The sequence below is a fragment of the Carassius gibelio genome, chromosome A2 (assembly GCF_023724105.1).
Source record: "Carassius gibelio isolate Cgi1373 ecotype wild population from Czech Republic chromosome A2, carGib1.2-hapl.c, whole genome shotgun sequence".
In the NCBI taxonomy this organism is placed as follows: domain Eukaryota; kingdom Metazoa; phylum Chordata; class Actinopteri; order Cypriniformes; family Cyprinidae; genus Carassius; species Carassius gibelio.
In genome coordinates, this window is record NC_068372.1 from 9,221,927 (window position 1) to 9,239,784 (window position 17,858).

The 17,858-nt window shown below is 36.8% G+C and overlaps 1 protein-coding gene across 1 annotated transcript in view; it reads right to left on the bottom strand.

Moving 5' to 3' along the window:
• Positions 1-17,858, bottom strand: part of st6galnac3 (ST6 (alpha-N-acetyl-neuraminyl-2,3-beta-galactosyl-1,3)-N-acetylgalactosaminide alpha-2,6-sialyltransferase 3) — an 83,498-nt gene that overhangs the window by 6,826 nt on the left and 58,814 nt on the right. The gene's annotated exons all lie outside the window — the stretch shown is intronic.

Sequence of the window (17,858 nt, forward strand, 5' to 3'; positions counted from 1 at the left end):
AGTTGCCTTGAACCAAGCCCGAGCGCGATTAAACCCCCTCCCCATTCTCCTGCTGGCCTGCACTCACACTTGCATTGAACTTTCCGGGCTGGAGCACGCTTACGTCATGTATGAGATAATGGAGGAAACCACTTTAGCTAATATTCTGCAGAATAATTAATACAAATTTATTTGTAATTTATGCCTCGCATTGATTTTTACTTTTATGTATCAGAAAATTATTAAGGAGACAGCTGAATTTGCAGCTTTACGAGAGCTTTTTTTTTTGCAAACTACATTTCCTGTCCATCAATAAGGTAAGTACCAGGGGTCTCATTTATAAACATTGCGTACACACAAAATAGGCATAGAAATCGTGTACACAATTTTGTACGCACATATCGGGATTGATAAAATATAAACTAGCCGTAAATATGTACGCACCTTACAGACATTATAGACCATGCATACACACTCTTTTTCCTGGCCTGAGAAAAGTAATGAAGGAAGTAATTTAAAATCTGTAATTTTAATGTAATACACATTTACATAAAATTTTCCACTCTCATTAATGGAGATAAGCACTTAAAAAAACAAAGTCATTACGCTAAAATTAAATAAAAATTATATGAATTTAGACATATTAAGTGGATGCGCTTGATCACTTTTCCTGTTGCATGCTGTTTTAATGACAGCAAGGAGTGCTATGCACAATAATTCATCTTTAAACTGAAATGCAGATCTCATGCTATGCAAAATATTTAAGTAAGAACAATGATCAATGATGTGCACTTAATTCTATATTATGGGGGACACTGCTGGATTCAGTGGTCGAATGGTCCATTGTCCGGTTTAAATAGGTCCAATGATAATAGCTTACTGTACAACCACAGCTGCACGGAGGTGAAGATGTCACGTGAAGTCATCTCTACAACATTATGCAAAATGCTACTGTATTTGAAGTATACAAATTGAAGAAAATGGTATTTACATGCTTTCTTTTTAAAATAGGCTACTTTGTCCGTGACATGCTGAGTCAGCCAATTCTATTTACACTGCAATAATAGGCTAAAAATGACTAAAAGATGTTCACCTTATCAGCAAAACTGCATAAATTAAATTTGATTTGAGTGGTTTAAAACAATTGAAATACTATTTGGCCAGTGGAAAGGAATGAGACCTACTATATTCTAAAATATTCTTATTTATATATATTTATGCTAAAACATAACAAGGATACTAGATAATTTTTAGCTAGTCTGCTGGTTTCACCGAAGTATTTTCAAAGCGAGTCAGCTTGTGTTGGTGTGATGGCGCGGTTCAGCAGTTCGTCAAAGAGCTTTTTCTAAAAGAGTATACAGGTTGAGTTTGTGTCTTTTTAAAGATGTCAATCCGCCCGTGTTTCTGGGTGCGGTCGATATATGGCTCAACGTGATGGCTACGATCACTGTGTCATGTGTCTGGGCTTTCAGCAAACTGAGACTGCTTTTGTGGATGACTCATGTTCTCATTGCGGGAACATGACCATCTCCTAATGTGGCCTCCTCGGTCCACACCTCCCTCACAAACACAGCAGCTGGTTGAGTTTCCAGATGAGTTTGCTGGACCCTCTCAGCAGGATCCTAGCATCTCATTCAGGGCTCAGGACGAGGACTGGATGTCAATTGTTGCATCACAAGGTGGGCTTGAGTCATTGAGTCACCTCCAGTGGAGCACTCTGTTGCGAAGCAATTGTGTCCTCAGAGCATCTCCGCCTGGCTTGGTGGTCCTAAGCTCCCATCCAAGGCCTGTAAGTTCTCATCCATGCTTGTGGCTAAGGCTTACAGAGCTGCGGGTCAGGCTGCTTCCGCTCTGCATGCCATGGCCACCCTTCAGGCCTATTAGGCCAAGGTGCTCAAGGAGCTGCACAACGGCAGTGCTGACTCAGAGGTCTTGCAGGAGGTGTGCACTGCTACCGACCTTGCCCTATGGGCGGTGAAGGTCACTGCATGCTCCCTGGGTCAGGTGATGTCCACTTTGGTGGTCCTGGAGCGCCACCTATGGCTGAACCTGGCAGACATGAGGGAGTCTGATCAGAATGAGCTCCTCATCTCCCCGGTATTCCAGGCTGGCCTCTTCAGCGACGCAGTGGATAGTTTTTCCCATCAATTCTCTGGCGCCCAGAAGCAATCTGAGGCTATTAAGCACATTCTGCTCCCATGGCTCATGAAAAATCTCAAAGTGCTACAGTAAGACATAATAAAACAAGGTAATTTAAACTAAACATTGATTTTAACAGGAAAAAGAAAAATACTTAAAGGTACTTTTTAAGAACATTAAAAATATCAGTCCTTTGTGGGGCCCTCAGATGTTCAGGGAGGACATTCAACAGGATGGGAGCGACGGCACAGAAAGCTCTGTCACCAATGGTGCGAGTCTTAGTCCTCGGGGGAAGGAGCCGATAAGTGTTTGTGGAGCGAAGGGAACGTGCTGGGATCTGTGGTGTAAGTAGTTCTTGAAGGTAACTGGGGGCATTTCCATGGATATCAAGGTCTGGAGTCTGAAGGAAGACTGGAAAGTCTCAGTTACTTCTTGAGTAAATATTTCTTCATCTAGATTTTAATCTATTTTAACCTGAAAATGAGTGATAGGCACTGTTACTCACTACTTGTTCCAAAAAGTAACTGAGTTAGTAACTGAATTAGTCTATAATAAAAGTAACTCGTTACCAGGGAAAGTAACTATTTGCGTTACTTTAAAAAAAAAAAAAAGAATGCTATACGTCAAATCATTTTTTTAATTTTTTTATTTTTTAGCAGTTTTCACAAGTCAGTTGAAATGAATAGAACAGACAGGTGTTCGTACATAACTTTCTGTCAAAAGACAGCAAGAGTTTTATCCTGCACTTCAAGTATTATCTTTGTAAGAAGTGTTTTGGGCCACTAGCTTTGTAGATGCGTGTGTCACACATTACATGTACACGTTACATGCACGTTCTTGCCTTTGACCACAATGAATTTGAAGTAGCGCTTATATCTCCACCTTGAAAATTTCAACTTTTCATCGGATTGCTCCTGACTCACCATTTCTGCTGCTGCTGCTGCGAATCTCTGTGTAGCTGTTGCGTGTGTGTGTGTGTGTGTGTGTGTGTGTGTGTTTGGGGCCGCTGGCGCGTGTGCCGGCATGTGTGTAAAAAAACTGGCTCTGATTGGCTACCATGAAACACATGACTCTGCCTTAGCCAATCATAATCGCTTATCTCGTTTTTAACCCACCTCCACACTCGCTGTGTGAGCCAGGGGTGCGTTCGGATTGCATAGGTTATTAAATCAATGCATAGTAACGCACCGCATTTAACTTTTAGTAATGGTAACGGCGGGAAAAGTAATTAGTTAGATTACCCTGTTACTGAAAAAATAACGTCGTTACCTAATGCCGTTCTTTTAAACGCCGTTATTCCAAACACTGGTGATAGTTCACCTAAAAATTTACATTTTGTCATCGTTTTCAACATTTTTACTTTCAAACAGGCGTGGCTCATCTATATGGGCAGGTGGGGTGGAGCCCCACCAAAATATTCATCCAAAACATTGACCTCTATACAGTGTTAATTTTGACACAAAATTTTAATTTAGTTTTAGTCTTAGTCTTTTGACTATAATTCTTTTTAGTTTTAGTCAAGTTTTAGTCACCTGATTTGTTTTAATTTTAGTCTTATTTTAGTCCACTAAAATTGCTTGGTATTTTAGTCGACTAAAATAAGACTAAAATCAATAACAGATTTACTAGACAATTTTTTACAGCTGGTATAGGAAACAAACTTAACCAAAATATATAAAACACAAATTCAACTTTATTTCAACACAACTGTGTCTTTATTTCGATTCAAAAGCTTTTATGCAGCAACAAACACTGTCATGATAATGTAAACAATAACTAGCTGCCAATTGACCATCAATAAAAGAAAAATAAAGTTAGGTCCAGGACCTTAAAGCTTACAGCTGAGCTGAACAAGGAGTGCATACATTTAAAGTAAATATTTAATAAGTTGGGTGGATAAAAAAAGTAACACGATTTTATAAGGTATTCATTTGTCTAGCAATATTGTATGTTTTAAATACTACAATATTGCTAGATTAGTATGTATAATGATAGGATGTGAACATTCACGTTTCACATGACTAATATAGAAATATTTGTGATATTGTCAACAAGTAGAACATTATAAAATATACTAAACATTAGTATTAATCAAATGTATGTATCATAATATTACGTATTAGTATTGTGCTCTCATCTAACTTGAAGAAGGGGCTATTTTACAGTACTTTTCAGTTCGTAATATTTAATGCTACAACATCTACGCACTGCAGTCTTCCAATTTTGCTTAGCTCAATAAACAAAAGAACATCGTGGCAGAACAGGTGGCTCGTCTGTAATTGTCTTTTCAAATTGGTTGTGTTCTTGCCACGAATGAGCGCTCCGCGTGCTTTACACTTTGTTTTGTTTTGTTCGTCGTCAAACGTGAAGTGAGCTGTGGACATTTTGTCGCTCTTTTAGACATCACCTCTTCGAATGCCGACTTCCCGGGAGCTCATTTAAAAACTGAAAACCTTCGCTTCACGTCTCAATAAGTCAGGCTCGGATTGGCTCTCTTCTCTCATGCAGTCTCGCCTGTTCAGTTTTGCCGGGTCTTTTGTTCATTCCTCGCATCTCTCCCGTCTGCTGATTTGATTTTCGTCACAGTCTATTTTCATCTCGTCCTTTATTCATTGACGATAATGTCAATCAATTTAGTCATAGTTTTAGTCTCCATCAGTGCCTTCTTTTTTAGTTTTAGTTTCGTTTTCATCCGCAAAAATATATTCGTGACGAAAATAATGACGAAAATATTTAGTCAACGAAATTAACACTGCCTCTATATAAACTGAATCAATAATAAACTGCAAATGTGTTCAGCACTCAGCAACAAATAGTTTTAATCAAAAAGTAAACAGTATATATTAAATGATGTTTTATTAACAAGATTCGGGAGGAGCATGTCAGATACTAAGCCTAATCAACACAGGTGGACCATAATCCTATAGAATAAATATAGCTGATTTACCTCTATCCATTGACGGTTTATCAGCATCCATCCTCCACCCCATCAGGTCAGGATACACTATTGCTTTCAAATTGTATTATTTTCTTTCTTCTGTTAAGCTAAGCTATTTTCAAGAATGTTTTCAACTATTTGTGTCCATACAATACAAATTCAATGAAATTCCATGAGAAACAACACTGGATCACACTTGTTTTTACTGTATGAATATTAGCACTATAGTATTTTTGAAAAATTTGAAAATGTATGCTTTTTTTTTTTTAAACTATCTTTTTTTTTTTTTAAAAGATGTATCCTTTTTTTTTTAAGAAATACATCCAAGAATCATGTTTATGTTAATGCACTTACAATGGAAGTTTATGGGACAAGAAACTGGAATAAACTTTTAAATAAACACTATTGGTAATATATAGCCACAAGACTTAGCCAACATTATACAATGCCACTAGATAGAACTGCTTACCAACAAGTACTGCTATTCTTTACCCAATTGATTTATCTAAACAGCTAATTTTTAATGGTGAAATTCAGCTGACTAATACAGCTGAACAGTGCTTCCTTGAGATGTTTTAAACTATTTATTCCCTTTGGAGTGAATTTTTAATTTAGCCAGAGGAGAAGAGTTAGAGTTGCCTAGCGCTCTTTGTCTGTGCCAATTTATCTTTGTGAGAGAACTAAGTACGGCTATTATTACCTGGCACATTAAAGAAGACAGACAGTTCCTCCAAGCTAAGGTTGTGTTTACTTTCATTTAAGCAAGATCTATTAATAACCCTGAGGCTGTCAATGGGTTGCTAGTAAATGATAGGCCTTTAGTAAGTGCACCAGCTCCTGGTCTTAAATGGTTTTACTTGGTCACCACAAGTTCAATTTATCCAGCAGAAGCTCATGCTGCCGTACCTTTTTTCAGTAGGGCTGTCAAGTGAATAAAATTTTTAAGGTAATTACTTGCATGATGTGCCGATTAATTATTGAAATGAATCGAAAATTAATCACATATTAATTTTGGCTTAGAAATTACCCCCCAAAAGATCATTTAAAGTCATTATTGTGGTAGATGAGAAAAGCATTGAATAGATAATACAAAAATAACTTTAGAAAGAAATATGTTGATTGCATAACTAATGATAATATATATATATATATATATATATATATATATATATATATATATATATATATATATATATATATATATAAAGATTGAAAAAGATTGAAATCACAGCTACATTTTGTACCAAGATGGGAACGTTTTGGAGGCTGCTTCTGCAACTTGTTATTGATACAAGAAAAATATATATACTTTTATGTTTGAAGATTTTTTGAGAAACAGACTGAAATTAAAGTTGCTGTTTACTGAAATCCTGTGCCAGAAGTTTCATGATCCTTCAATTTGAATATGCTAAACAAAGAATGAATATTTCTAGTTAATAATGACTGACATTTAATATTGTTCCTCACACAATTTTAGTGTTTGACTTTTAAAATCAATAAACCCCCAAATGCTGTGGTTTACAGTGAATTAAAAACAGCTAAGAGGCGTTGTTAGACGCAATGCAGAGATGTATGAACACGTCTTGTCTTTTATTGTCAAATTTTCCAATTAAAAAAAAAAAAAAAAAACAGGTATATCTTGAATTTAAGTATATTTTTTCTTTTTTTACCCACTTTTTTTTCTTGTTTATTCTGCCTGGCAAAATACACTGGCATTAAAAGATATTCAATAAAAACTAAAGCCTTAATTTTTAATGCTGTTTTGCTTCTTTTATGAAAGATTTTTTCCTTTTTTATCTATTATCTATCAACTTGAAAATGAGGGATAGTGCACCCCAAAATGTAACAGAAAATGTATTTTTGGAACACAAAAGAAACTATCTTCTTAAAAGGTTAAAATGTTTATGTCTGTACAATGAAAGTTGGTTGGATCGAGTGTTGTTTCTCACTCCGTTGCATTTTATTGTATGACACAAACACAGCATTCTTTAAAAAAAAAAAATGTTAATTTTCGGGAATAAATTTAAAATACTTTAGTTGAAACAACCTAACCTTGTGCCAATTCAAATAAAATGAAATAAATTATAATAATGAGAATAAATTGAGTTTTATTCAAGTCTTCGTTTTGCAAGACCTTTAATAATTTCTCAAAGGTGATCTTGTGGACCACTGGTTAACGTGGTTAAGGCTATCTTTAGCTTGTTTGCTTAGGTTAAATTACATGCTTAGATGCTTCCTGTAAGTTTTATTTGTTATCTTGAGGCGTTGATTTCATATTATTTTTTCCATTTCTCTGCTTAAACCTAAAAGTGCCATCTATTTATCTGACTTTTGTGCGAAATAGGCAGCCATTGATGCTACTACTACAATTTCTGTCTAGATCTATGGTAAAATAATATTGTTTACTGCTGTAAAACCTTTCTGAATAACACTATGTACGTAAAATGCACAATTATATCTGTACAGAAAATGAAGTGAATGAACGTGGATTTAAATTGAGTTCCTGTAAAATAAAATGCAAATAACTAAAATAACTAAAAGCTCTGAACCGCCTCCAAATCATCTGGACCGTCAGGGGATGGAGTCGCCATTCTCCCGGGAGCATTGCTCAAGACAGCTCGTCGGCTGTACGACTGAGCAGGCCTGGAATGTGAGCGGCACGAAGTGACCTCAGAACCTTCTGACTCCAAAGGAGGAGGTGGTGGGTGAGTTGCAAGATGCAACGAGAGCGCAGACCACCTTGGCGGTTGATGTACGCAACAGTCGCAGTGTTTTCCAATCGGACCAGGACAGGCTTGCCTCATAAGAGACCTTTGAGATGGTTCAAGGCAAGGTGCGTTACTAACAACTCTAGGCAATTGATGTAAACCACAGCATGCCTGGAGATCTGCTCTAGGGGCACCCCTGCCCACGGAGTGGGGGTTTGACGACAGGCCGGTCTAACTTGGACCCGGTGAGTGCCGCGCTTCCACGCCCACCTCGGGACTCGGCCATAAAGCCAGTGCTGGAGCGGTCTCATATGTAATAGGCCGGGCGGTGTAAGTGCCGCTGTGGCCACCATATGCCCCAGGAGCCTCTGAAAGAGTTTCAGTGGGACTGCTGTCCTGCTCTTGAACGTATTTAAGCAGGCTAGCACCAACAGCGCATGTTCCTCTGTGGTGTCTGTTCAACCGAATCCAACTCCATACCGAGAAAGGAGATCCTCTGCAATGGCGAGAGTTTGCTCTTTTCCCAGCTGACCTGAAGGCCCAACAGGCTCAGGTGCCGGAGCACCACATCCCTGTGCTCGCACAACTGATCTCAAGACTGTGCTAGTATCATCCAATCGTCTAAGTAGTTGAGAATGCGAACACTCTGCTCTCTGAGAGGAACGAGAGCTGCCTCCGTGACTTCCGTGAAGACACAGGGAGACTGGGACAGCCGGAAGGGCAGGACCTTGTACTAATATGCTAGTCCTTCGAACGCAAACCACAGAAAAGGTCTGTGGCGCGGAAGTATGGACACATGAAAGTACACGTCCTTCAGGTCGATCGTTGCAAACCAATCTTGGGGACGGACGCACCTGAAAATGCATTTCTGTGTCAACATTTTGAACTGTAGCGCTGGATCGTGACCACCCTCGTGCAGGTCTCTCAGTGCCTTACCCTGGTCCACCTAGCGCAGCCAAACCGTGATCCGACAGCTCTCCCTCCGATGCTGAGATTGACATCAGGTCGGGGGGAGTCCCACTGGATACCGCTGGTACGCTCCTTGAAGAGGGCCCAGCGCGTTCCGTGGGTTGCTCCACTGGATCCGAGGTGCTAGAGAAGTGGTGGTCCCCAGAGGGTTGGTTCCCTGCGGGGTTTGCCACCACTGTGACCCTCAAACCACCCGTGAAGCTCTTATAGAGAAATTTGCTCTTTAGGAAATGCTCTTTTAGTGCTGAGGCGCACAGGGGAATTGGCCGCTTGCAACACGACAGGGGTAGTGCAACCTGAAGTGTGCAATCCACTCGACACAGGAACGACCGTGGCTGAAGCGCCGTCTCGCCAACACACAAAGCTTTCGAGAGCGTGCAGAACTTGTAGTTCACAGTTGAGCAGAGCGATATTAACGCTCGGCTCCGAAGCGAAAAGCTGGTATGCATTGCACCTGCTGCCCTCTTATATACTCACGCAATGATCAGCGGCAGCTGGATGCAATAATTGCATGCCAATGTGCATTGGCTCGTTTACTTTACACTCGAAGTAGATTGGTCTATCGAAGCGATATCCCATATTCATCGGTCACCGACGTGGTGTCAAAAGTGACCGACTGAACTTGTGTTATATGTTCTCTTGCATTTAAGTTCTATTGCACACTTTCTTGAATGTAAATGTAGAATATAAATGAAAAACACTGACCTTTTTTTTCCAGACTTGAGATTAAGTGTGACAAACCAAAAGTTAATTTTAATATACTATATTACATCTGTTTGACCTAATCCACTTAATTTGACTTAATTTGAATAAAATCAATTAAACCATGTGGAAAAACTTTTTAAATTAAGTAAGAGTAATGAATTTATAAATCTAGTTTGGATACAGTAAAAAGAGGTATCAGGACAAGATAAAAGCAATAATCAAACATATTATCAAAACTATACAGCCATAGTTGGCATTTACAATCATGACAGGAGAGACTTTTTGCCATGGCCGACTGAATACATTGTCAAAGGAAGTATCTCCAGTTGCTTAGCAGGAGTTTCATTTTGTCAGTGTGTGTTTTAAAAGGTAATCTGGCAATGGAATTTGTAGAGTTTTATGATTTGCTGAGTGGTTGTTGCGGTTGTCATCCATGATAGAAAGTCGTACACAGCTCTCAGACACACTCTCCGCTTCTTTATCGCTTGTTTGTGTGCTTTAAAGTGAAATCAAGGAAACATGCTGTGATGCAGAGCTACAATTTTGACTGATCAATACTAAAACTTATATCAGGGCAACTAGTCGTGCTCTATAATTCATGCATCCATGTTCTCGCCTACAAAATAGATCAAATAATATGTCAAATAACTGTATTAAATAAATTAATACATGTGTATTTTAAAAGAGATAGTTGAAAATTCTGTAATTTGCTGTAATGTTTGAATTTCTTTCATCTGCTAAACACAAAAAAAGGTATTTTGAAGAACGTTGGTAACTAAAGAGTTACCAGTAGCCACTGACTTCTATTGTATTTTTTCCCCCATACTATGGAAGTCAACTGTTTAAATCTTGACAGATGTCTTGGCCTACTTTGCAGAAACAGCTAAGGTAGCCATAAGGGATGTTTCATGCAAGAGATACATTGATCAAAACCTAATGCTTCATGCAATGGCATGTTCCTAGATGTTTTGAACCCTCAAAAAATTCTCAAAGGAAATCTAGGCAGACATAAGTTTTGTTTGTGCATTCTGTAAACAGTGCTCCATAAAGTTTCAGTATCCAGAACCCTTTATGAGTCATGATGGCTCAGTCTCCCAAATGAGGTGACCTCAAATATTACTATATATTCACAGTCTTGACTGAGTTTCTGTACACGGAAAGAAGAATTCTAAAAAAATTTAATATGATGAGTCACTGCATGAAATTATTTATCACACTACTCACTTTTTACACATTGGACTGCTTACTGAAAGAAATATTCAATAATCTATGACATGCTAAAGCTCTATGCTCTGATCTCTATCATTTCAGAGAAACAGCATTGCATGGTTTTGCCATATTTTATGGTTATAAATAGAATTAATGTCTTTAATGTCAGTTTCAGCTCATCTAAGGATAGTTTGTGAATTTAAAGTAGGGAGAAATATTTCTGGATTAAGCTGATTAATTTCATTAATTTGCACTTATCTTAATTAGCAGTTTAATACGGTAGAATGATTAAAAAGTGATTAAAGATTGTTATTAGAAATTATATCTGTACATGATATCTGTTTAACTGTTTAATAACTTGTATATTTTAATTGGGTGTTTGACTTGTTTAAGGCAACTTCTGGCAAAATAAATACATATTTTAGGTTTTCTTTTGCTATTCCTGTTAATTTTGTTGAATAAACAACAACAAATACACTCAAGTTCATTGCTTTTCACTTGTGAGTTGCTGCTGCATAACAGTTCAAATTGAATGTGTTAAATTTGCTTACATCTTTATGAATGCATATTTCAGCTAATATAACAGGTCACCATTTCTTTTAAGTTTTCCAAAGTATATAAAAAAAGTAAAATGCTGTTTAAAACAGTTTTACATGGAATCTGTCACACTGCAGGCTTCTGTTCTGTATGCGTTCACCGTGAGCTAAATGTCTTCTTCCTATCATTTACACATCAAAACAAAAAAATACCTTTACCGAGACAGCCAGAATTGACAATTTTAGATCTAAAATCAATCTTCAAGGGCTAAATTGACTTTGTTGAACTACAAATCTAATCTGGGTGTAGCTGCAGTTGCTGCAGGACGGAATATGAGCGAGCAGAATAATGAACAATTTCGATATTTGAATTCTGCTCACATCCCATCTGGGTAATGGCTCTTTCAAAGGCTCGAGGATCTGTAATAATAGCATATGAATGATGAGGCCTTTTGCGTGCATTAGGACTTTTATTCCCTCACCCTATTCATACAGTTTTCTGGCAGCGCTTGAATTCATGGACTATAAAGCCATCCATCCCGACACGCAGTTGATTCAACAGAACTTTCCCAAGAATACACAAACGGCGGTGCCTCGGGAAGCACTCTTTGGATAATGGGAGGTCATTTCTTCTATTTTGCTGACATTCAGCCAAAATCTACAAAGAGCTGAAATCACAGGGACTGCTAAAAAGAGGAAATGGTTTTTCTAATATCATAAGCATGTATTAACACATCAGATACTAGGGAGTCAATACAGAATATATGTATTAAAATTATGCAGAGAGACTTTGGGAAGCTGAGCAAAATAACAAATAAATGAAAAAATAAGCACATTTCAGAAATCCTCCTCCAACACTCCAGAATGAAAATAGTATGCTGAAGAACTAATCAAAAGGATTACCTTTGTGCCTCCAGTATGAATGACATGATTAGGGTTAAAATATGTGTCAGTGCTGTATGTTGACATGGTAGGTTTCAGACTTTTGAAGGCATTTTTAAATGAAGGTGCAGGCCAATTCTCACAAAGCTTTCCTATGCATTTTTAACAAATAAATTAATTACAATAAATTACATCACACTTCAGATGAGTCAAGATGTGCCAGTTATTCTTAATTACTTTTTTTCTTAAAAACCTACCTTTTTTAACTTAAAAATACAATGCTCATGGGGGAAGATGCTAAAAATAAATAAATAAATAAATTTATTTAAATAAATTCATAAAATAATATTAATTAAACATAAATTTTGTATTTTAAGTTATACATAAAAAGTGAGTATATAATCAAGTCACATGGTTTTCTTTACACATGGTTTCAATCCAGCTGTAGAGAAAATCATGATGTAATTGTTCTAATAATAATAACTTCATATTACCTGCGTAGGACATTGGGTTGTTTTAACTCAAGTTTGGGTTGAAAATTGGTCTGGATTATAACCTAGCGGCGCTGGGTTTGGGAACGCATTGTGAAGGAAAGCACACACGTCACGTTAAGATCGTACGTCTCCAGTGCGAGCAGCCGCCATTTTCTCAGCATGAAATTAACGAGAAGGAGTGAAAGACATTATGGTAAGTAAAGATTCAAAATGTAAAGTTATCGTTTATTGTTTACCCCGTTTTATGAAAGGCGGAAACAAAAGAGCTTAACATTATATATAAAAATACGAGGACACGGCTTTCACCTCAGAAACGGAGGTCTTAATGGCCTCATTTAAAGGGGGGGTGAAATGCTCGTTTTCACTCAATATCCTGTTAATCTTGAGTACCTATAGAGTAGTACTGCATCCTTCATAACTCCAAAAAGTCTTTAGTTTTATTATATTCATAAGAGAAAGATAGTTTGTACCGATTTTTCCCGGAAAAACACGAGCCGCTGGAGGCGTGACGTGTGGGCGGAGCTAAAGAATCACGAGCGCCAGTAGGCTTTTGCGTTGAGAGCGTTTGGAAGCTGTGACATTACCGTGAGGAAAAAAACATCCAAAACAAACCATGGCTAACAGTCAGATTCAGCCTATATTTATGATCCAGAATCAGATACAGAGGCTGAAATTTAACAAGAGCAGCATCAGCAATGACATCTCTATGTGGTATGTACTGAAACTGTATATATTTGATTAGCGGTTTTGGAAAATGACTAAGTTCCACTTTATGTCGCCTTTTTTTCTTTTTTTTTTTTTCTTTTTCTTTCTTTTTTTTTTAAGCTGCAACGTTACATGTGGAAAGTGCAGTTTGATGCCAACATCGCATGTTGTTTACTTGATGTGCTTACGCGCCGATAGCTAAGTTAACAACAAAGAGATATTTTAAGCAGTTTTACTCACCGCCTGCGGTTCCAACACACGATCGTGACCCTTTTTTGTTGGGACTGCATTATCCTTAAGAAATAAACGATGTGCAAATCCGGCGTCAAACTGGGCCTTGTTTGTAAAACAAGCATCTTCGAAATGCAGGGAACAAACAAAAACACTTGCACAACTCCGTCGATGTTCTCGATCAGTGAATGTCTCTGCTCTGCTATACGGGAGCGCGCGCTCTTCCGGGAGAAGTGCCCTTAGGACCCATATAAGGAAATTCCGCTCCATTTAACGTCACACCCATACTCTAAAAAAAACTTTCAGAAACTTGTGACAAACCGGAAGGAGTATTTTTGGAACAAAAATACTTCTTCAAACGTACAACTTAATTTTTTGAAACTTTGTCCATGTTTAGCATGGGAATCCAACTCTTTAACAGTGTAAAAAACTCAGTATGCATGAAATAGCATTTCACCCCCCCTTTAACGTTACTGAACGGAAGAGGTACTTTTAATACAACGTCGGTGAGAGTCTTATGTCATATTTACAGAATATTTTACAATATCTGCACTTTTTGAGGTGTTAATATTTATGGTTACAGTTATGGATATGGTTGTAGGTTACATTCATGTTAATTTGTTATCTTATTTTTCGTGGTTAAACTAAATGTACGTTAGTTTCCTAAAGGAAACTGCGTTATGTAATAAAGACTAGCATGATTATTTTGAGGCTGTTGAAGTGGTAATTGTTAAAAGTATGTTTTACATTTAATATTTCAGACTTGTTGAGCTCGTGTCTTCATTGTGTTTGCACTGAGAGTCACAGACTGTCTGAGGAGGAGGTGTTCTCAGCTTTTTCTGAAGAGAGGGACAGACGGGTTTAAGGCGAGTAAACTTCAGAATTCCATCAAGTTATCTTTCTTTTTACTAAGACTAAAATAATGTTTGTTTTTGTAGATGTTGAAACCCAGAGACAAGATAACTTCATTCTTTTGAGACTGATGCGAGTTATTTTTTTTAGAAAATTAGTGTTTCTTTTGTGTCCTCCCTGTTTACTTCACATTTTGATGCAACAACAGTGTGATTACATGTTCATATTTTATTGAAACTATTGATGTCCCTTTTTTCTTTGCAGAACTTTAACTTTGGAATTAAGGACACAGAAGTCTGCTTGTGTGAGGAGGAGGTGATTTTTCTCTATTTCTATAGAAGAGAGGGAAAGATAGTTTAAGGCAAGTAAACTTCATAATTTCATGTTATTAGTTATCAGTTGTTGTTTTTTAGTAAGAGTAAAATAATGTTTGTTTTTTGTTTCTGTGGAAGTTGAAAGCCAGAGACATAGGAGAGCATCATTCTTTTGAGATTTATGTAAGTTATTTTTAGAAAATAAATGTTTATTTTGTCTCCTGCCTGTTTACTTCACATTTTGATGCAACAACAGTGTGATTACGTGCTAATTTCATTAAGAGCATTGATGTCTGTGTTTTTCATTGCAGAACTCAAATCAGCTTTGGAGTTGTCTGATTTGGAGAGTCATCATTCTTGGTCTTCCCTCATAAAGGAATAGTACACACACACACACACACACACACACAAAACATTTACTTGCCCTCATGTCATTCCAAACCTATAAGACTTATGTCTCTCTTTACAACACAAATAAATATATTTAAAATTTTCAATTTTTTTTGTTAATCCATTTATAGTCTAGATAATTAGTATTTTCAAACCTCATAAATACAGATTTATTGTAGAAGTAATCCATTCCAATATTTATATATGAATAAATCTTATATGATAGCAAACATGTATGTTCAAAATAAAATATTGGTCTCCCACACTTGCAATGGAGGACAAAAAATAAGAGAATATTAAATAGATTTATTTGTGTTCCAAAAATGAGCAGAGTTTGTATGGGTCTGGAACAACATGGGGAGAGTAAATTATGAAGGGTTGGTGAACTAACCCTTTGAAGAGCAGCCCTCCACGTACATGAACATTTGTGAGGTATGTGTATGTCGTGTCTCTTTTAATGTTTCAGTAAAGTAGCTTTCGGAAGCAATATTTATTCAAACAATATTATATGCCCTCACACTAGTGCTGCCATTATAGCACACTAGATCGCTGTGGTAGACAGAGACATTACACAACCACACAAAGTTTTGAAATTATAAAACAGATTGTTTACCTATTCTTACGGATGTGAATATTGTAAATGTATTATATAATAGTGTTTTCGTATATTTGTATACAATATATAAAATATATAGTCCAATTTGATCTTAAAAGTTATATTCAACAAATGTTCAGTGCTTTATTGATGAACTCTATAGCTGTTAATGCCATACTTTTCTGCATTTGTTCTTACATGTTACTTTTTGACTTTTCTCTTGTTTTTAATAAATATTTACCTTTTGATAGTTATTATTTGTGTGTAAAAGTGATATTTAAAATGAACACCATTTGTAGGTTTAATGCCTAGCTTAATTTGGGTTAATTTTAGCCTAGCAATAAAGTGTTTCCTACAGCCTTACACTCAATTCCTGACGGCAATCCGCAAATAAATTTTCTGCCAGCAAGACTCGCTTTAAGAACGGGAGAGGTAAAGGTTTCTCCAGTAATGGCTGCAAAGCAGCACTGAGCTCACAAACACTGCCTCATCAAGCATTACATGCCAAATGAAATCGAACATTTTCAAAATACAGTAGGTTTCCTTCTGAAATACAGTGATAAAAAAAAAAAACACCCGCTCTGGTTTTTGAAACCCTGCAATTTAGTAATTTTAAACCATAAAAAAGCAACCCAGCATGCTAAGTTAAACAATAACCCAAGTGGCTAAGGGTTCGTCCCTTTTTGACTCAGTGCTAGGTTGCCAAAATAACCCAAATATGGTTGTTTTCAACCCAGCAGTTTTTCAGAACTTTAGAAATCCTTCTAAAAACTTCTTTTTTTTAATCCGTCATTAAGAAATTGTGCTCATGCTATTGATTGCTCTCAATAAAAATGTTTCACGAGTTCACCCTTACATCTAATCTGAAGGCGAATAGTAGGCATATTTTGGCGTGCTGTCCTGGGGGAGGGGTCCGGGCCCAATTTGGCCAATTTGGGATAAATAGATTAGAAGTGAGGAGTTGGGGTGGAGGAGGGATGCCGAAAAAACTGTCGTGGGACAGGAGGTAGGAAGACTGGATATATATATATATATATATATATATATATATACACGCTTGTATGCTATTTAGGATGATTAGCTAAACGAGATGCACCTGTGCCAAATTGAATGATTATCTGATCGTGCTTCTCCCGAACTTTGTTAATAAAACCACATTTCGAGTGACATATGATATTATATATCATAGGAATTGTCATGATTAGAATGATGGTATTCTGCTTATTATCTCAGATGTATTGAACTATATACAAAGAATGAAGCCTGCAGCAGATTTATGAATGCTAACTTGATGGATTTTATTGCCACCCCCAATAAGGATTGAGGTTGTATTAGTTTTTTTTTTTTTTTTTTTAAATGCCTCCAAACTTTCAGTTCCAATTAAACTATTACAAAATCAACTTTGAGTCATTAGGAACTGAAACTGTTAGCTAATAAAAGTGCAGAATGGACCGTGACACCATGGTGTCCAGTGATTCAGATATGCTTTTGTTTTAAGAGCTGCATCTTGGCAACTTGATCATCAGGGTTACATTTAAAGTCCACTCAGTGTGTTTGAACACACTTTAGTCTGATTATTTCCAACCAAACAGTCAGCAGATCTAATTATCTCTAATGACATTATACTGTCACATTATATTGCATGATGTGCAGGTGCACTCATTAATATAGTGGGTGAAAGGGTCTGATTCAATTAGGCATTGAGAGGAAGCCGACCAATGCTTTCCCTAGGCAGAACAGTAACTACTTCACAATTGTTGATGAGAACCATAAGAGTCTGTGAGGGCAATTAAATGCTACATTTAAACCCACCTGTTAAATGATGGTATAAAATGGACAGTTCAAACTTTAACATTTTAAATGGGATGATCCAAACATGAAAGCTTATTTGACTGTAAATAAATTCTGTATTAATATGGCAAGTGTATAGTGGCAAATGCAATGTTAAGCTACTGTTTGGATACTCTTTATCACTGCTCCAAAACATTCAGAATTGCAATGTTACAACAAAAAAGGGATTTTTTCCCACCCCACCCAGCCTCCCACTGCCTGCAGCTCCTGCAAATGTAATATATATGTACATATATTACATTTTGATATATAAAATATATTATCAAATGAAGTAAAATATATATGAAACCTAGAAATTGGAACAGTTTCATATATTAGTCTTTATGCCTAGATCATATAAATATGTATGTGCATATAAATA